This window comes from Pleurodeles waltl, chromosome 3_1 (assembly GCF_031143425.1).
Source record: "Pleurodeles waltl isolate 20211129_DDA chromosome 3_1, aPleWal1.hap1.20221129, whole genome shotgun sequence".
NCBI classification, from domain to species: Eukaryota; Metazoa; Chordata; class Amphibia; order Caudata; family Salamandridae; genus Pleurodeles; species Pleurodeles waltl.
The window spans coordinates 705,828,034-705,849,164 of NC_090440.1; positions in this window are offsets into that span (position 1 = coordinate 705,828,034).

Consider the following 21,131-nt stretch of genomic DNA (forward strand, 5'->3'; position numbering starts at 1 on the left):
GTGCTTGAGATGAAGGGCCCAGTGCAGCGGTGCTTGAGCTGAAGGGCCCAGTGCAGCGGTGCTTGAGACGGTGGTGCCCAGTGCAGCGCTACTTGAGATGAAGGGCCCAGTGCAGCAGTGCTTGAGACGGCGGTGCCCAGTGCAGCGGTACTTGAGATGAAGGGTCCAGTGCAGCGGTGCTTGAGACGGCGGTGCCCAGTGCAGGGGTGCTTGAGACGGCGGTGCCCAGTGCAGCAGTACTTGAGACGGCGGTGCCCAGTGCAGCGGTACTTGAGACGGCGGTGTCCAGTGCAGCAGTGCTTGAGATGAAGGGCCCAGTGCAGCGGTGCTTGAGACGGCGGTGCCCAGTGCAGCAGTACTTGAGATGAAGGGCCCAGTGCAGCAGTGCTTGAGACGGCGGTGCCCAGTGCAGCGGTACTTGAGATGAAGGGCCCAGTGCAGCGGTGCTTGAGACGGCGGTGCCCAGTGCAGCGGTGCTTGAGACGGCGGTGCCCAGTGCAGCGGTACTTGAGACGGCGGTGCCCAGTGCAGGGGTACTTGAGACGGCAGTGCCCAGTGCAGCGGTGCTTGAGATGAAGGGCCCAGTGCAGCGGTGCTTGAGATGAAGGGCCCAGTGCAGCGGTGCTTGAGACGGCGGTGCCCAGTGCAGCGGTACTTGAGATGAAGGGCCCAGTGCAGCGGTGCTTGAGACGGCTGTGCTCAGTGCAGCGGTACTTGAGACGGCGGTGCCCAGTGCAGCGGTACTTGAGACGGCAGTGCCCAGTGCAGCGGTGCTTGAGATGAAGGGCCCAGTGCAGCAGTACTTGAGACGGCGGTGCCCAGTGCAGCGGTACTTGAGACGGCAGTGCCCAGTGCAGCTGTACTTGAGATGAAGGGCCCAGTTCAGCGGATCCGGCCATGGCGGGGAGGTCATTTGCCACCTGTCCTGTGGCTGGCGGGGCCCTCCTGCCCATCTGTCCTGTGGCTGGCGGGGCCCTCCTGGGCAGCTGTGCCGGGCCTGTTGGCCTCCTGCCCACCTGGGATGGGGCTGGCGGGGCCCTCCTGGCCAGCTGGGCTGATGGCGGTGTTGTCTGGCGTGCTGCCCTTCCCAGCCTTCCCTAATCGCCTGTGGCCCTTCCCCACCTTGGGCGGTGTGCCAGCTGTCTCCACACTTCCTGCCGGAGCCATGGTAGGGGTTTGAGTCCCTGGTGTTTTCACCCTCTCGCGCCGGCCACTGCCTATCTTGGGATGTTTCTCCGGGGGTGGGCTGCCCGTGCCTTGGCTTCGTACTGAACTGGCTGCCCGGGAGGGTGGGGCACTCCACAGTCCATGGCAGACTGTAATGACAGGGGCCGGTTTTGTTGTGGCTGAGGTGCTGACTGTAGTCCTATGACATGGACGGGGTGGGGGAGTTGGTGGAAAGAGGTTGAGTTTGGACAGGAAAAGCTTTTTAGGAGCAGTGGGACGGGTAGGTGGGTTCTGGTGTGTGTGCTGCTGAGGGACGTAGTGGCTGAAGATGTTGTGCATGCAGGTGTGAGTGGAGACGTGACAGGGAGGGAGGAGGGAGACGAGGAGGAGAGGGACACAGTGGAGGCAGTGGGTGTTGGTATGTCTGTATGTGGATGTTGCTTGTGTGAATGCCTGTGTGATGTGTGGTGCTTATGTCTGGCTGAGCTTCCCTTGGGTGTTGAGGTGTGTGCAGGCTAGTCTGATGGTGTGTCTGGGATAGGCAGAGGTACAAGTGATAGGGTATGGGTGGAGGAAGTTGGAGGGGGGAGGCTAGAGACAGGGACAATGGCTGCCATCAGTGCTGAGGCCAGAGTCTGGAAGGATCGCTGAAGGGCAGCCTGACCAGAATGAATGCCCTCCAGGTATGCATTACTCTGGTGCACCTTCCTTTCTACACCCTGGATGGCATTCAAAATGGTAGACTGCCCAACAGTGAGCGTCCTCAGGAGGCCAATGACCTCCTCACTGAGGGCAGCAGGGGTGACTGGGCCAGGGCCTGAGGTGCCTGGGGCGAAGGAGATGCCCACCTTCCTGGGTGAGCGGGCACGGGGCAAACGCTGAGGGGCTGCTGGGAGGGCGGTGCTGGTGCGGTGGGTGGCGGCTGTATCTGTTGTTGCGGGGGCCACAGATGTTGCCGCCACCACAAGGGAGCTCCCTTCAGAGGACGAGTCGGTGTCACCGATGTCTGCCCGAGTCCCCGCTGTGGAGCTCCCCTCGCCCTCCGTCCCACTGGTGAATTCGGAGTCCGTTGCATGGCCCTCCATGGCCATGTGGGATGCAGCTCCCTCGTGCTCCGATGCCACTTCTCCTCCGCCTGATGATGCTAATGCACACATGAACAGGAAGACCACAAAAAAGGGGGGGGGAGAAAATAAAGACATGTTGAGTGCATGCATTGGCGACACCATTGGCGGACAGGACAGACACAGAAGCCCCCTGCACTACGCCGCGCACTTGGGGTCGACAACTCAATCCGTGGGACATGGCCAACAAGCTTCAGAGTTCTGCTTCTGTTAATTCAGGATATGAACTCGCATGTAGAGTGGGACGATGTTTATGCATTATAAATATTGCCAGTCTTTGCCCCATTCCTATCTTGTAATGTGGGCGTGGGTGAGAGCCCTTTCAGTGCTGATGAGTCATTTGATGGATTATCTGAGCCTCCCACTGTGAGGTGTGTAAGAGGCGTATGCAGGTCTGCTAGGATTGTGTCCCATTGGTTTGCTATAGGGTATTTGCGGAGGCCTAGCGTGTCTTCTCTGTGGAGTATTACGCTGTCTGCCTGTGCCTATACTGCCATATACTGTGACCAGGCCTCATAACACGGCACCTCAGATTTCTTCCATCTCTGGGTAATTATTTGTTTGGCAAATATAAATCTTAAATTTAAAAACCTGGATGTGGTATGATTGTGTTTGGTTCTGTGGTGAGCCCCAGTATACATGTTTCCCATGTGCTAGGAAGTGTGTGGTTCATACAGTGTTTCAACCGGTTCAGCACTGCCTTCCAGTAATTCCACAGAGAGGGACAGGGCCATAACATGTGTAAAATATCTGCATCTAACAGGTGGCATTTGGGACAATCCGCATCTGTCCTGCGAAAGAAGTGATTAATTTGCTGGTCAGGTAAGCTCTGTGGATAATGTAGCATTGGATGAGGCGAAATCATTACTTGGTAAGTGTAATGGGATCTCCAATTCTTAGGACCATTGTTTGTCCGTGTACGGTGCACTTCTATGGGGCTCCCAGTGGCCCCTTAGTCGCATGAGTGGAGTGGAAGTGTGGTGTTGTAGGGATTCCGCGAACCAATGCACCAGATGCGTTCCCGCACCAAGTACATGCAGATACTGCATCGTCAGATGTGTGGGCGATTCATGTGTAATGTCCCCCCAAGTCTGTTGCAGTGCTCTAATAAGGGAGCAATGCAGAAGGAAGCCTCCCGAGGATAGACCAGTGCTCTCCCGTAGAGCCTGTGGATTCCGGCTGTAGTCCAAGCAATGTGTTCCATTGTGGATGTAATGTGTGTTCCCCGTGGTGTTACCACAAGTGTCAGTGCCGGCACATAAGGGGTGACTTCCCTAGTAAGGTTGAGACTCCGGCGATAACAGCAATATGCCGTCCGGGCCTTGGGTTCGGGGTGTTTTGTACATGGGTACAGTAAATGTAGTATGTTGGTAAGCGTCCATGCCGGGGCTAGGGTCACCCTCTTTGTCAGTCTCCGGCCAGCGAGCCAACGCAACACCCACTGGAGTTGGGCTGCATGATAGTACAGCTCGAAATTGGGAAGCGCCAATCCACCCTACTCAGTGGCTCTGTAAAGCTTAGCAAGGGCCACCTGGCATCGGGAGCCATACCACAGGAAGTCTCGGAGTATGCGCTCTATTGCACAGAAGAGTGATTCTGGGATGTATATTGGGAGATTTGTGAAGTGATATAATAAGTGAGGTAAGGCAACCATTTTCATCATTGCAACCCTGCCGGTCACAGCGAGTGGGAGGGTTTTCCAAAAAGCCATCTGTGCCCCTAGCGAGGACAAGGCCCATCGAATATTGCCCTCTAGTAGTTGCTCATCTGTGAGGTATATCTGAATTCCCAGATACATAAAAGTCTGAGGCTGCCACATCAACGGTGCTTCAGCTGGGTGGGGGGAGTGGGTGGACTCCTGCGTGATGGATAAAAATGGAAAGATACAGGATTTAGACCAATTGACTCACAGTCCTAAGAGCTTCACAAAGGTAGTGAATATTGTGATAATGGGAGTGGGTAATTGCGTGACATCCCCTAAATATATCAGGATTTTGTATGCATTAAGTGAGACCAAGTACACACCATTGCCCAGAGGTATTCCCCATTCTTTACCTCTTTCTCTGAGAGTTAAGGCTAAGGGTTCCACCGCCAGGGCGAACAAGAGTGGGAATAAAGGGCATCCCTGCTGCATGCCCCTTTCTATATTAATGAGGGGTGAGATCAGGGAGCCCGTAGGCACTCTGGTTGGTGGCAAGGTATAAAGTAGGCGGACCATGTTCGTGAAACGAACACCCAGGCCCATTCGCTGTAAGACCCAAAAAAGGTAATGCCACTCCAAGGAGTCAAAAGGCTTCTCTAGGTCGAGTACCAGGCATCCTGCTAGAGGGCACTGTGACAGCGCATGACTTAAAATCTGGAAAAATCTACAGAGATTAAATGATGTAGTTCGAGTTGGTACAAAGCCATTCTGATCTCTGTGGACCAGGCTGGACATCAGCGGCGCCAGGCGATTGGCTATGATCTTAGCCAACATCTTGTAATTGTTGTTGAGGAGTGCCAGTGGTCTATACGAGTTAATCTGTGTGACGTCTTTGGATGGTTGTAGGGGGGTAATTAAGAAGGCATCTATTAGTGTATTGGCTTGTCGAAGTAAGCCTCAGCAAGGCCTACTAGTGCAAGGGGTTTGCCCTTCTCTGCACAAAGTCCTCAGACCATATCGGAAGAAGTTGGCACAGAAACTGAAATAAAAGACAAAGGTGGTCATTCCAACCCTGGCGGTCGGTGTTAAACCTGCGGCCAACCCGCAAACAGGCTGGCGGGAAAAAAATTGAATTCTGACCCTGGCGGAAACCGCCAACAGCGACCGCCACATCAACACACCGCCCGCCACGGCGGTACAAACAAACAGCGCGGCGGTCACCGCCAACAGACAGGCGGGAGACAATGTACCGCCCACTGTATCACAACCTACCAATCCGCCACCTTTTCCGGGGCGGTAGCCCCGCCGATAAAAACACGGCGGAAACAGCCATTTCGAAGGGAAAACGCTCACCTCCATACAGCCCACGAGGAATCAGGACAGAATGGAACCCGAACTCCACATACTCCCAGCGATAGTGTTCCTGCTCCTCTACCAGGAGCACGAACGCCGGTGCAGAAGACAACGGTGAGTACTGCACCTACGACACAGGGGAGGGGGGAGGGTGGAGGGGAAATTATTACGGGTACACACATACGCGACACACCCACCCTCACCCTCACCCACTACAACACACACATCAATGCATAGCAACACATCAGAGTGACACCCCCCAAACCCCCTGGAAGAATGCAAATACAAAAGGAAATGATTCTAAACATTGGAATATATTGTATTACTGCCAAAAAAATATATATACACATCAAAAACTCTTATATACATAAATGTACAAGTCCGAGCATTGTAGCAGGCATTGTTCGTGGACCACTGGGCCAAAATCACATGGGCAAAGCCCACACAGGATACCTGACTCCAACGGAGAGAACACTGCAGGGGCATCAGATAGCAAAACTACAGGCACCTCAGGGGGAAGGGAAGGGGGGGCACCTCAGCCAGATGAGTGCACGACGCCAGATCCACGAGGGGCCTCCATGGCCACTGTTCAATCCTGGGGAGTGCAAAGCCACAGTCTCACAAGTCCAGACAGTGGGTGGGCTGTCCACTGTTCAATCCTGGGGAGTGCAAAGCCACAGTCTCACAAGTCCAGACAGTGGGTGGGCTGCCCACTGTTACATCCTGGGGAGTGCAAAGCCACAGTCTCACAAGTCCAGACAGTGGGTGGGCTGCCCACTGTTACATCCTGGGGAGTGCAAAGGCACAGTCTCACAAGTCCAGACAGTGGGTGGCCTGCCCACTGTTACATCCTGGGGAGTGCAAAGCCACAGTCTCACAAGTGGATAACAGTCTCCACTGGTTCTGGAGGGGGCCTGGTGCCCAGAGTGCTTCGTGCAGCCCTGCCCGACAGATGCTGGCCAGCCCCTGCCGCTCATGGGCCAGCGGTACTTGAGACGGCGGTGCCCAGTGCAGCGGTACTTGAGACGGCGGTGCCCAGTGCAGCGCTACTTGAGATGAAGGGCCCAGTGCAGCGGTGCTTGAGACGGCGGTGCCCAGGGCAGCGGTACTTGAGATGACGGTGCCCAGTGCAGCGGTGCTTGAGATGAAGGGCCCAGTGCAGCGGTGCTTGAGCTGAAGGGCCCAGTGCAGCGGTGCTTGAGACGGTGGTGCCCAGTGCAGCGCTACTTGAGATGAAGGGCCCAGTGCAGCAGTGCTTGAGACGGCGGTGCCCAGTGCAGCGGTACTTGAGATGAAGGGTCCAGTGCAGCGGTGCTTGAGACGGCGGTGCCCAGTGCAGGGGTGCTTGAGACGGCGGTGCCCAGTGCAGCAGTACTTGAGACGGCGGTGCCCAGTGCAGCGGTACTTGAGACGGCGGTGTCCAGTGCAGCAGTGCTTGAGATGAAGGGCCCAGTGCAGCGGTGCTTGAGACGGCGGTGCCCAGTGCAGCAGTACTTGAGATGAAGGGCCCAGTGCAGCAGTGCTTGAGACGGCGGTGCCCAGTGCAGCGGTACTTGAGATGAAGGGCCCAGTGCAGCGGTGCTTGAGACGGCGGTGCCCAGTGCAGCGGTGCTTGAGACGGCGGTGCCCAGTGCAGCGGTACTTGAGACGGCGGTGCCCAGTGCAGGGGTACTTGAGACGGCAGTGCCCAGTGCAGCGGTGCTTGAGATGAAGGGCCCAGTGCAGCGGTGCTTGAGATGAAGGGCCCAGTGCAGCGGTGCTTGAGACGGCGGTGCCCAGTGCAGCGGTACTTGAGATGAAGGGCCCAGTGCAGCGGTGCTTGAGACGGCTGTGCTCAGTGCAGCGGTACTTGAGACGGCGGTGCCCAGTGCAGCGGTACTTGAGACGGCAGTGCCCAGTGCAGCGGTGCTTGAGATGAAGGGCCCAGTGCAGCAGTACTTGAGACGGCGGTGCCCAGTGCAGCGGTACTTGAGACGGCAGTGCCCAGTGCAGCTGTACTTGAGATGAAGGGCCCAGTTCAGCGGATCCGGCCATGGCGGGGAGGTCATTTGCCACCTGTCCTGTGGCTGGCGGGGCCCTCCTGCCCATCTGTCCTGTGGCTGGCGGGGCCCTCCTGGGCAGCTGTGCCGGGCCTGTTGGCCTCCTGCCCACCTGGGATGGGGCTGGCGGGGCCCTCCTGGCCAGCTGGGCTGATGGCGGTGTTGTCTGGCGTGCTGCCCTTCCCAGCCTTCCCTAATCGCCTGTGGCCCTTCCCCACCTTGGGCGGTGTGCCAGCTGTCTCCACACTTCCTGCCGGAGCCATGGTAGGGGTTTGAGTCCCTGGTGTTTTCACCCTCTCGCGCCGGCCACTGCCTATCTTGGGATGTTTCTCCGGGGGTGGGCTGCCCGTGCCTTGGCTTCGTACTGAACTGGCTGCCCGGGAGGGTGGGGCACTCCACAGTCCATGGCAGACTGTAATGACAGGGGCCGGTTTTGTTGTGGCTGAGGTGCTGACTGTAGTCCTATGACATGGACGGGGTGGGGGAGTTGGTGGAAAGAGGTTGAGTTTGGACAGGAAAAGCTTTTTAGGAGCAGTGGGACGGGTAGGTGGGTTCTGGTGTGTGTGCTGCTGAGGGACGTAGTGGCTGAAGATGTTGTGCATGCAGGTGTGAGTGGAGACGTGACAGGGAGGGAGGAGGGAGACGAGGAGGAGAGGGACACAGTGGAGGCAGTGGGTGTTGGTATGTCTGTATGTGGATGTTGCTTGTGTGAATGCCTGTGTGATGTGTGGTGCTTATGTCTGGCTGAGCTTCCCTTGGGTGTTGAGGTGTGTGCAGGCTAGTCTGATGGTGTGTCTGGGATAGGCAGAGGTACAAGTGATAGGGTATGGGTGGAGGAAGTTGGAGGGGGGAGGCTAGAGACAGGGACAATGGCTGCCATCAGTGCTGAGGCCAGAGTCTGGAAGGATCGCTGAAGGGCAGCCTGACCAGAATGAATGCCCTCCAGGTATGCATTACTCTGGTGCACCTTCCTTTCTACACCCTGGATGGCATTCAAAATGGTAGACTGCCCAACAGTGAGCGTCCTCAGGAGGCCAATGACCTCCTCACTGAGGGCAGCAGGGGTGACTGGGCCAGGGCCTGAGGTGCCTGGGGCGAAGGAGATGCCCACCTTCCTGGGTGAGCGGGCACGGGGCAAACGCTGAGGGGCTGCTGGGAGGGCGGTGCTGGTGCGGTGGGTGGCGGCTGTATCTGTTGTTGCGGGGGCCACAGATGTTGCCGCCACCACAAGGGAGCTCCCTTCAGAGGACGAGTCGGTGTCACCGATGTCTGCCCGAGTCCCCGCTGTGGAGCTCCCCTCGCCCTCCGTCCCACTGGTGAATTCGGAGTCCGTTGCATGGCCCTCCATGGCCATGTGGGATGCAGCTCCCTCGTGCTCCGATGCCACTTCTCCTCCGCCTGATGATGCTAATGCACACATGAACAGGAAGACCACAAAAAAGGGGGGGGGAGAAAATAAAGACATGTTGAGTGCATGCATTGGCGACACCATTGGCGGACAGGACAGACACAGAAGCCCCCTGCACTACGCCGCGCACTTGGGGTCGACAACTCAATCCGTGGGACATGGCCTACAAGCCTATGGACGACATCTGCACACATAGATGACACAGGCCCATGAATAGCTGTACTAGGCACCCTACAGAGGTGGGGTGCGGGGCCACAGGGCCATGCCTTACGGAGGGGCCTAGCCAACAGAAATCGCCCTGGCCTAGGGATACCCACAGCCCTCCTCCCCCACCCAGACACCTCCACTGCGCACAAAGTCAGCAAAATGAGAGTGTACTCACCCCCTTGTGTCTGCTGTGATGTCCTCACGCGCCCATCCAAATCGGGGTAGGCCACTGCCAGGATCCGGGACATCAGGGGGGTCAAAGTCCGACTGGCACCCCTCCCACGTTGGGAGGCCATCCCCAGCTGAGCCTCCGCCGTCTTCCTGCTCAAGCGGTGGATGTCCTCCCATCTCTTCCGGCAGTGGGTGCCCCGTCTGTGGTGGACCCCCAGCGTCCGGACGTCCTTGGCAATGGCACACCAAATATCGATCTTCTGGTGGGCGCTGACCTATGTGAAATGTACAGGGGGAGAAAAATAGTCATCACCTTCTGCATGCTCAATGTGAGTGGCCCCCCATCCCTACCCTTGCCATGTGGCACATGCTCTCACCGTCATTTGATGCATGCCTCAATCGCTCCCCTCCCCACCATCTTTCATCCACCCCACTCAACACAGGCATTGCCCATAAAGCATGCTCCCAGTGTACTTACCTGTTGGTCTGGAGGACCGTAGAGTAGCGCGTACTGGGGGAGGACCCCATCCACTAGTTTCTCCAACTCCTGAGCTGTGAAGGCAGGGGCCCTTTCCCCAGTCGCATGAGCCATTGTCTCTTCCAGACCGAGGTCACAGCAGCACTTGCAGTGTAGGTCCTCTCCTGTCGAAGATCAGGTATCGAGTGATTAAGCAGATAGAAAATGGCGGTCACGCCCGCGGCGGTGCGTACCGCGGTGGTGCGTACCGTGACCGCTGGCGCACATCGTCATTGGCTCCTGAGACCCATAGGGTTCAATATTAACCAATGCTGCTTTGCGCCGCGGTCTTCGACCGCCTACCGCCACGGTGTGCCACACCAGCGCATTTACCTCACATCCCATTGTCGCACTTCACAGGTCAGGCAGCCGCCATTTCAGGGGCCCACATGGCTTACTTTTTACTGCGTCACACATACCTAGGCCTTGCATCAACACTCATACAAACCATTCAATGGAGTGAGAATCGTGTTATGTGCAAGCTGTGGTTACGTACCTGTGGGTTGATTGACTCTGGAGATGGCGGAATCTTCCGGTGTACAGACCGCTGGTGGACCTGTCGACAATGGAGGAAAGACATGTCATACTGACATACAGGCTTGACCGAGCCACTATTCATGAACTGTGTGCCCAGCTGGAGCCAGACCTGATGTCACCAATCCGCCAACCCACAGGGATCCCCCCCTAGTGCAGGTGCTGTCAGTGCTCCATTTCCTTGCAAGTGGGTCATTCCAAATAACAGTGGCCATATCATCAGGGATGTCCCAGCCTATGTTTTCCAAGGTGTTGTCCAGAGTGTTGTCTGCCCTGCTGAAACACATGCGCAGCTACATCGTTTTCCCTGAGGTGGGGGATTTGCCTACAGTGAAGGGTGATTTCAATGCCCTTGGACATATCCCCAACATCATAGGTGCCATTGATGGGACCCATGTGGCTTTTGTTCCCCTCCACAGGAGTGAACAGGTGTACAGAAACAGGAAGAGTTATCATTCGATGAATGTGCAGATGGTGTGTTTGGCAGACCGGTACATCTCCCATGTTAATGCCAAGTTCCCTGGCTCAGTGCATGACGCGTACATCATGCGGAATAGCAGCATCCCTTACGTGATGGGTCAACTCCAGAGGCAAAGTGTGTGGCTAATTGGTGACTCTGGTTACCCCACCCTGTCATGGCTACAGACCCCAGTGAGGAATCCCAGGACAAGGGCAGAGGAACGCTACAATGAGGCCCATGGGAGAACTAGGAGGGTGATCGAGCGGACCTTCGGCCTCCTGAAGGCCAGGTTCCGCTGCCTCCATATGACAGGTGGATCCCTATTCTACTCACCAAAGAAGGTGTGCCAGATCATCGTGGCCTGCTGTATGCTTCACAACCTGGCTTTGCGACAACAGGTGCCTTTTCTGCAGGAGGATGGTCCAGATGGTGGTGTTGTAGCAGCTGTGGAGCCTGTGGAGAGTGAAGACGAAGGAAGCCGAAGAAGACGACATAGACAACAGGAACACAGTAATACAGCAGTATGTCCAATGACACACAGGTAAGAATACACACCGGCATATTACATATACTTAAACACTACTACCTCTCTACTGTCTGTCCTTTTCCCCCAGTGTATGGTAACTGAGTTGTGACTTTCCCTTCCGATTTCCAAGATGTGGGCCCCACTGCGTGACATCTGCTTTGTTTCTCCATGGACTACAGCTGTGTGACATTGGTATGTTGGCATCACAATGTAAATAAGCATTTTGGCACGGTAATGTCTAATACATTTGTTCAAAATCACAGCCAGACTCCTGATTGTTTTGTGCAATAACTGTGTTTATTACAGTGCTCTATATTGGTGGGTGGTTGCAAATCGGTGAGGGGTGATGGTGGAGGATTGTCCATGGCAGAGTCCAGACTATTTGAATCACAGGTGCATTGTCCAAATGCCTGTGGAAAGTGGAGCAGGGGCAATTTAAGGATGGACAGGGTGACAATGTGGGACAGTGGGATTACAATCAGGGAGGTATCCTTTCCTGGCGGGGGTCTTGGCATCTTACTCTGTCTTCTTCCTGGATCTCAGGACCCGCTTGCAGGGTGGTTCTCCTTCTGCAGGGGGTGGGGTGCTGGTGGCCTGTTGGTCCTGTGGCGGGCCTCCTGTCCACTAGCGCCGGCAGAGGTGGTAGGCAGTTCTTGGTCCATGCTGGTATGTGGTGCCACAGTGTCCCGCAATGTGGTGACTACCAGATGCAGAGCCCCTACAATGGTGCCCAGGGCGGAACTGATGGATCGTAGTTCCTCCCTGAACCCCAAATACTGTTCCACCTGCAGGAGCTGGATCTCCTGAAACCTGGCCAGTACCGTCGCCATCGTCTCCTGGGAATGATGGTAGGCTCCCATGATGGAGGAGAGGGCCTCGTGGAGAGTGGGTTCCCTGGGCCTGTCCCCCCCCCCTGTCGCACAGCAGCCCTCCCAGTTCCCCTGTTTCCCTGGGCCTCTGTCCCCTGGACTGTGTGCCCACTACCACTGCCCCCAGGTCCCTGTTGTTGTTGGGGTGGTGGGTTAACCTGGGTGCCCTGTAGTGGTGGACACACCGCTGCTTGACGTGTCCTGGGGACAGAGGTATGGGCCCGCTGGGTGGGTGCTGTGCTGGTGTTCCCAGAGGGGGGAAGGTCTGTGGTGGCCTGTGGCTGTCTGAGGGGAACCGACTGTCCCGAGGTCCCCGATGGGCCGGGCTGGTCATCTAGATCCAGGTCGACAGAGGTGCTGTCATCAGTGTGGGCCTCTTCTGGGGGTGGAGTAGACATTTGTGGACCCTCCTGCGCGGTGACGTGGCGTTTGGGTCCTGCAGGGGTATAAAAGGATGGTTATTGCATCTGTGTGTGCCATAGCGTGCAATGGGTGGGTGCCCGTGTACCCCGGTGCTTGCATTCCTGTGTGGGGGCTTTTGTGACAGTGGTTGGGGGGGGGGATGGGGATGTGCAGTGGGCATGCTTTGGTGATGGGTGTCCATGCTTTGTGGTCGCATGCAGGGCTTGGGGTTGGGATGGGTGGGTTGTGATGGTGAGACATTTGCAAGGAGTAGGTGTGATGGGGGTGAGGGTGTGGGTGGGGGTATGAGTTGGCATGCTGGTGGGGATGAAGTAGTGAAGATGAGACTTACCAGAGTCCATTCCTCCAGATACTCCTGCGAGGCCCTCAGGATGCAGGATTGCCAAAACCTGCTCCTCCCATGTTGTAAATTCTGGGGGAGGAGGTGGTGGACCGCCGCCAGTCCGCTGAACCGCGATGTTGTGCCTGGATACCATTGAACGCACCTTCCCCCGTAGGTCGTTCCACCGCTTCCTGATGTCGTCCCTATTTCTTGGGTGCTGTCCCACAGCGTTGACCCTGTCGACTATTCTGCTCCATAGCTCCATCTTCCTGGCAATGGAGGTGTTCCGAAGAGCTGTGGCTCTACCCGTACGATTTCCTCCACCATGACCCTGAGTTCATCCTCAGAAAACCTGGGGTGTCTTTGCGGTGCCATGGGGTGGTGTGGGTGATGTGTGGGGTGGATTGGGTGCTCGGATGTCTATTTCTCTGTGCGTGGTACCGATTCTCTAGGAGTGGAGGTTTGTGGGTGATGTGGGTGTGTGTTTTATATTTAATTGGGTGTGTGGGAGTGGTGTGTGTATATGTATCAGGTGTGTGTATTTCGATTTGTCCAATGTGGCTGTGTTTTGTAAGAGTGTGTGTATTTTGAGCGCGGCGGTGTGTACCGCCAATGGAATACCACGGTTGAAAGACCGCCAAGTGGATTCGTGTGTCGTGATAGTGTGGGCGTATTTCTGTTGCCGTGACGGTGGAGGTTTGGTCATCTCCAGTTTCTCGCTGGCCTTTGGTGTGGCGGACTTTTGTGGATGTCTGTATTTTGGCGGTTTGCCTGTTGTGGGTCAGAATGACCGTGGCGGTTTACCGCGCCCGCGGCGGTATGTTGGTGGTCTTCTGACAGCGGTAAGCGGCTTTTACCGCCAAGGTTGGAATGACCCCCAAAGTTTATTAAACCTCAAGTGGTGGTACTACAGTTCAAACAGCACCCTTCGGCAATGTTTGAAGTGGCACACTGAACTAAGAGAGCATGGTCCTTTTATACCTACGCAGGGGCTAAAAAAGAAGGTGATACAATTATAGAAGCAAGACTTATATACATATAAGGTCATACGGAAATGCACAGTCAACAGGTAGGAGGGGCTAACAGTTTTCAAGGACTAGTAGACACATTACTGTCTGTTATTAATTACTAACAGCTGCAGATCTAACTGGGCATGTGCGAAAGTGGGAGATGCTAAATATAACTTGTCACTAGACAGATTTTCAAGAGTAGTTAACGGGAAGGTAGGACAGAGCACATGGCGAACACATGGCAGCATGTGGCAGAGATAATGGCTGCCATGAATACAAATGGATTCTGCGAAATGTTCACAATAGTTGCTAAATACAAGATGTCTTCTGCTAATGCTTAATCTAATCGCTACTAAATTACAACAGGTAGCCTCGCCAAATCCAGCCCCCTCCTCATACAGAAGGAGCAGGCCGGGTGCGAGTTGTGGGGCATACACCCTATAGTCCGGACCAGGAGTTTTGTCAGTGGACAGGGCGCTGATAGCATTTTCAATTTCCGATAATGAGATGGGTTCGTTCAATTAAATGTTTTGTTCTGGAGTCCCCTGCTGTAGTTGAAGACCCACCAAGGGAGAGACAATTTCATGCATGGGGGAAGCCAGTAGTGCGGTAGAGTGTGGTGAAATGTTTGGTCACCTCAATATGTATTTCGCGTTGCGTGTATAGCAATGTGTCTGAAGAGCCACGTAATGTTGCAATGTGGCATTGAGGCGGATCATGTTTTATTATCCATGCCAACAGGGACTCGCTCCTATCTGACGTGGCGTGTGTTTTAGCTGCGTGTTTTGCATAGTGTAAGCATTGTAGCTTTTCCAAGAGAGTCAAATGCTCCTTTTGAGCCGCAACAAGAGGTGGATGGGTCTCATTATTTTGTATTGCCTCATTTTCTATTTGCATCAGTTTCCGCTCTAGCAGTGTAAACTGTAAACTTTGCACTTGTATAGCACACTACTCACCCGTTAGGGTCTCAAGGCGCTGTACTCATACCACTATGGAACCCCTCCTGGCTTTTCCCTGTGAGGTGCCCACTCCTGGGCACCCCCAGGGTGAAGCCAGGCATCCAAGCGCTGTTGGGGCCGGTGTGGAGATTAAGCAAGCTATTGCCCAGAGTTGCAGAGTGGGACTCATTAGTTAGATTAGGCACCGAGGCGAGAATTATCTGGTCCAAGGGAATTGAGCCCAAGACCTGCCGAAGCGGGACTTGAACCCTGGTCTTGAGCCAGAACTCTGCTTTAGGGTCTGCCACTCTAACCATTGTGCCACACTTCTCCACTCTGGCCTCCCCATCTAATTGCCTGCATATGTTCCAGGTTAGTCCCATACAATATCCCTGCAGGGTCACCTTAAAGTCTGCCCATTCCGTGGCCTTGGCGCTGGTGGAGCCCTTGTTGATGTCAAAGTAATCAGTTATCATGTGACTAACTGAGTCCCAAAATGCAGGGTCCTCCAACGCTGCTGACTGTAAGCGCCATGTAGTCACCGGTGTGCGCTCCCTGTCTCAATCCAGCTGGAGATATTGTGGGTTATGGCCCAAGTGCGTTCTGCCCATGTAGTCTACGTGTTGTATGTGCTGTATGAGGTGAGCAGTGCAGAGCAACCTATCAATGCGCAAATGTAATCTATGTGGGGCCTAGTAAAAAGTGTAGACCCTGGTGAGACCATTTTGAGTACACCATGTATCAAGGAGATTCCAATCATGCAATCATTTAGTCAAGTTGTGTGCACTGGAAGTCGCTACTGTGTGAGGAAATGGCGGGAGGGAGCGATCGGGTGTTATATCTTAAATGCTGTTAAAGTCTCCTCCCAGTAACCAGGGCACCCCCCCCAATAAGATAGTGTCTCTGATAAGTGTTGCAAGAACGAAATCCGGTCAGTGCTAGGGCCATAGATGCTGCCAATGGGGACATGTCTACAGTCCAGTCAGCCTTTCACTAATACGTATCTACCATCTGGGTCCCCCACCACTTCCTCTGCTGCGAATGGGGTCCCTGCTCGTATCCAGATGAGGGCCCCCCTGAGCATAGAAGGAGTAGTTAGTGGAATATATCTGTCTGCGCCATTTTTGCCGTAGTCTGTCGACTTGCGGTGTTGTAAGGTGGGACTCCTGCAACAACGCAACATGTATTGTGTCTTCAAAGATAGGAGTAAATGGCACATCGTCTACCAGGCGTGTAAATGCCTCTCACATTCCAGGTCAGTATTTTAGTGGGACCCATATTGAGTTTGTGACCTCGCCCTCCTACCCCTGGGCCCCTCCCCATCAGCACCATCAATCGGAACACCCGAAGCCCAGCCATCCTGATCTCACTATAGCAAGTGGTGCTGGCACATATGTCAATCAGCTGGCTGAAACATTAAATGCTTAAAATGCAAGATACAAACAACAATAGGTTGAATCCCATGAGAGCAGTACACATTAACCAGTCGCCGACCAAACCTACAGTAATACTTACTTTAAAGGGGGGAATCAGTGGCGATATGGCAAGAGATCAGCACAGTCCGCCCTCACATGCCAGTAAAGATTATGAGGAAAAGCAAAAAGGTAGGAGAGAATGGAGGAAAGAGTAAAAGAGGGAATCCACTCCTATTGAATCTCGAAGGAAGCTTACAATTGCAGCTTAGTCTGTCTATTGTATACCATCCCAACTACTGACTTGATTTAGGCGGTCATTCTGACCCTGGCGGTTGAAAACCGCCAGGGCAGAGTGCCGCGGAAGCACCGCCAACAGGCTGGCGGTGCTTCATGGGCAATTCTGACCGCGGCGGTAAAGCCGCGGTCAGAAAAGGGCAACCGGCGGTTTCCCGCCGGTTTACCCCTGCCCCAAAGAATCCTCCATGGCGGCGCTGCTTGCAGCACCGCCATGGGGATTCCGACCCCCTTCCCGCCATCCTGGTCCTGGCGGTAAAAACCGCCAGGAACAGGATGGCGGGAACGGGTGTCGTTGGGCCCCTGGGGGCCCCTGCACTGCCCATGCCACAGGCATGGGCAGTGCAGGGGCCCCCTAACAGTGCCCGATAATGATTTTCAGTGTCTGCCTAGCAGACACTGAAAATCGCGACGGGTGCCACTGCACCCGTCGCACACCAGCAACTCCGCCGGCTCCATTCGGAGCCGGCTTCATCGTTGCTGGGGCTTTCCTGCTGGGCGGGCGGGCGGCCTTTTGGCGGTCGCCCGCCCGCCCAGCGGGAAAGTCAGAATGACCGCCGCGGTCATTTGACCGCGGTGCGGTCTTCTGGCGGTCTCCGCCCCCGGGCGGCGCCCACCGCCCGCCGGGGTCGGAATGACCCCCTTAGTGTTCTAGATAATAGTGTCCGCCGTCTGTGGGGTGACATCTGGTAAGTGCAGGGATTCGTATCCAGAGAGCCATGCTGTAAGGGAGCTTTCTTCATCTGATGTCAGTATCTTCTCCGCCTCCGGGCCCAAGCAGTGAGGTGTGTTCATTAATGCAGCAGCTTCTTTTAGCGCCTGTCTTCTCTCAGCTATTATTTGTTCAAGATCTGGAGCAGGTCTCTTGGGGCCTCTTGTTCTCTTGCGGGATTCTCTACGTGCACATTGCTGCTTCAGTGCGGCAGCTTTCTGACCCTCCAAACCTGATGTCTCCAACCATTCCCATTCCCATGTAGCCTCAGGGGAGTCAAAGAATTGTTGGCGTCTTTGGTCACCACCCATAAACGGGCTGGAAACAGTAAGGAATATTTAAGTTCTAGTTTGCGGAGCCTGTGCTTTACTGCAAGGAAGGTTCCTCTTTGTCGTTGAACTGCTAGTGTGTAATCTGGGAAGAATATGATTTTGGTGTTTTCAGCTTGTATCTCAGGTAATGTCCTGGTTTCCCTTAACACTGCGTCTCTGTCCCGAAATTGCAGGAAGCAGATCACCATAGGTCTGGGGTATGCCTCAGCTAGATGTCTACATGCTAGTACTCTTTGGGCTCTCTCAATGGAAAAGAAACTTGACAGAGAGTCTGCAGGGAGCAAGTCACACAGCTAGTGTTCTACATATTGTACTGCATTATGACCCTCAATGCCCTCTGGGAGGCCCACTACACGAATACTGGTCCTGCAGGACTGACCTTCTGCATCCCCAATTCTCATTTCCAGTACCATTACTCGCTCAGTAAGTGCCTTCCTCTATGTTTTCATGGCACAGACTTGCGGTTGCAGTGATTCTATTGCTTGTTCAACTGCATTTACCTTGTTGGCCAGTTTCCGGTGGTCCAGGTACAGCAGATTAAGATCAGAGGCTACAGTATCTATTTTGGACTCCAGCAAGGTCCTAGTGTGTTCAGTGGCTGTCAGGACTGCATCCAATTTTGCCTCCTAGAAGGCCTGCTGCACCTCCCCGTCTCGTGTACCCTGCCGTGCTGTCAACATTAAGGGGATTTCTTGTCCACGAGAGGATGCTTGTCCCCACCGTTGCAGACCACTACTATGTGGTGGCGGGCACTCCCAGCACCAAGAACCCCAGCTGTTGCGAGTGGGGCAGGGAGGTCCTCCCCACAGGAGCCAGCGAGTCAATAGGACTACGATGTCTACTCCAGTGCAGGTAAGGACCATTCCGAGGATTCCGATGGTGAAGGGATCAACACATCAAGTTCGATTAATCAGGAATGCAGAGGTCAGTGGGTAACAGCCCCAACATTCCACACAGTTGCGGATTGGCCCTCAGGCTTCCAGGTATTCAGTGCAGCGTGGCGTTCCCACGACCTTTTCTGCCTCTCTAACCCAGCGTTCAGGCTGTCGTTTACACGCCTCCACAAAGGCCCCCTCAATACGCGTGGCTCTCTTCCCTCCGGCTTGTCGATCTCTTCCCCTGCACGCAGCCTGTGTTAGGTGACCTCCCAGTCACGCACCCCAGCTCTGCCGCACTCCACCATCCGCCGGTATCCTCCTCCCATCTCCAGCTCACATCATGCCAGCAAAATTGCTGCCCTCCCAGTCTCCGGCAGGCAGGTTAACTCCTGCCGCTGTGGGTCTCACCAGCCGTGGTTGCTCCCACCATTCTCCTTGGGCTTTTTCTGTCCGGGCGGCTTAAACACCATCCCTGCAGGGGAGCCCTCAGCAGACTCAGGCGGCTATTGGATCGTCTAGTAGCATCCAGGTGTCTCAGGGCTGCGGTGGATCTTGTTTTCTCCCTGTCAGGCTGCTTCCATGTTACATAATTTTGTCAGCTAATGGGGTGGCATTACTTCGCGCCCGCCATGTAACCTCGCTGGCTGCGCCCCCCCATCCACTGTTACATTGTTAACACCAAATCTGCATGCTATTTCCCAAAAACTCAGAATACCTGCAATTTATTGCACCTGGTAAATTCTGAACCACAGGAGTCAGATTTTATTGGGTGTGGTAAATTGCATTTTCCCTCCAACCCACTCACAATTATGGCCTGAGTCTTTGCACTGCTGAGAAGGGAGGGATTTACCTTCTATAAAATATGAAGGCAGTGATGGAGTCTCAGCTTTAAAGACTCTAGTTAGATGTCCTAAAACCAATGTTTGGTTTGGGAGCACATGTCTGATGAACTTACTGTCTCACTATTTTCAGGTGCAGAATCTGGTCGCTGGTACTTTTCACAGGTTAGGGTCTTGCAGAAAACAAGGTTACTCTTTGCCATAGCAACATCATCTTCATAACCCGCAGAAGGTTCTCTGCAAAAAATGAAATAATTCAAGTTACTGGTTCACCTCGCTCTTTGTCATCACCACAGTTCCTTGTATCCACATCACTTCCCAGAGAGCGGGAGAGAACGGGAGGTAACATTTACTTCTGTGAGTGGCATCAACTGCTATTGTGGTTCTCTATTATCTTTTGACAGCCATCAAAGGTGGTTTTATCATCATCAGCTGCAAGTGCTCACAAGGCACGATGGGAGAATCGCATCTCCAACTACTCTATTACAGTTAAAGTGGAGAGCAACTAGTATTGTAATGCAGTTTTATGTTTTTTCCAGAAGGATGCATAGATATGCCACTAAAGTTACTGCCCAAAATATGTACCACCCATATTGATTTATTGATGATTTTCATAAATCTCTCATTGTCCAATGTCAGGATAATCTTGAGGAGGCAAATCTGGAGAGATGCCATATAATCTGAAAACTTTTTTTCCATGGAAAAGGGGTTAATTAGCAATTCTTAGTTCTTTGATGCCATGGTGGGCTACTAATTTTGCAAATTTTAGAATTAGTTCCCCTGCAGCAGTTGTAGCTATTATTTCTACTTCTGGATGTTTTGACGAGGTACTGGGAATTGTTGTCTTGTCTAAATGATGCCCTGATGGCCGGCATGGACAAACTGCAGTATTCATTTTATGAAGCCTGATGGTATTATTAACCAGTTTCAGCATCTCAACTCTCCTGAGTAAGAGGCAGTTCATTTTTAGGTTGAAGCCTGCTGGACAGCCCTGCCCTGAGGTTGCAAAGACATGCCGGGGACATGCCAAAAGCTTACCTAGGAATGTATTCTACCCGTTGCTTACCACTGGCTTTGTGTTTTGTCCATCACCAAAATGTGTGTGCAGTTCCGAAGTAGAGGTCCAACCCATATAATTTAATAGATCTGCCCAAGGAAAGGCCACTAGAGGCACCTAAGAGGTGGAGCACAAGCCCTCACCCACCTACTGGTCATTATAGAGCTGTGCTCCATATAGGACTGGCACTCCAATGCCCAATGAGCCCCACAAGGGGGCTCATTACTAGAGTCTTGAGTGTTGGACTCCATAAGTGTGCAGTAGAATAGCCAATAGGTGAAGTGAAAACAAATATTTTTAAATTAACCAAATAACTCCCTAAAAAGTTTTAATAGTCAGGAAACTTTGTCAAGATTAAAAACATTGAGGGCGCCCTAGAAGATAATGTTCCTGGGGATTAAAAATGAGTAGTTGACATTTTTCTTGCCTCAACTTGTCCCCTTCAAGATCTGTGACAATTTGGCAGGACCATTGCAGGTTGCCTAATCTATATGGGCTTGCCTTTACCAGATAATATGGAAGGCCCAATCACAATGACCCGCTGCTGGTGGCAAAGGAATGTATCACACTTTCTATTGTTATAGTCATTTGTAGTCTAGTGTATAGCAGCAGCCTCCTTTTCAATGTAGGAGTACCAGTGTTTGCATAGTGTCAAGTCACAGCTGACATATACCATTGGAATCCATGCTACACAGTTCTTGAGTTCTTGAGGGATGAACCCCCAGTCCAGAATATTTTACATAAAACAGTTCTGACAGAATTTAACAGTCAACATAATGTTTTATAGTTTCAGCCGCTAGGGCAACTTTGGACGTGTGAATGGTGCATTTGTGCTGCTTAGTACAGTGCCAAGGGAAGGTCCATTTTGTCTGTTTTCTCAGTGGACCTGTGAGG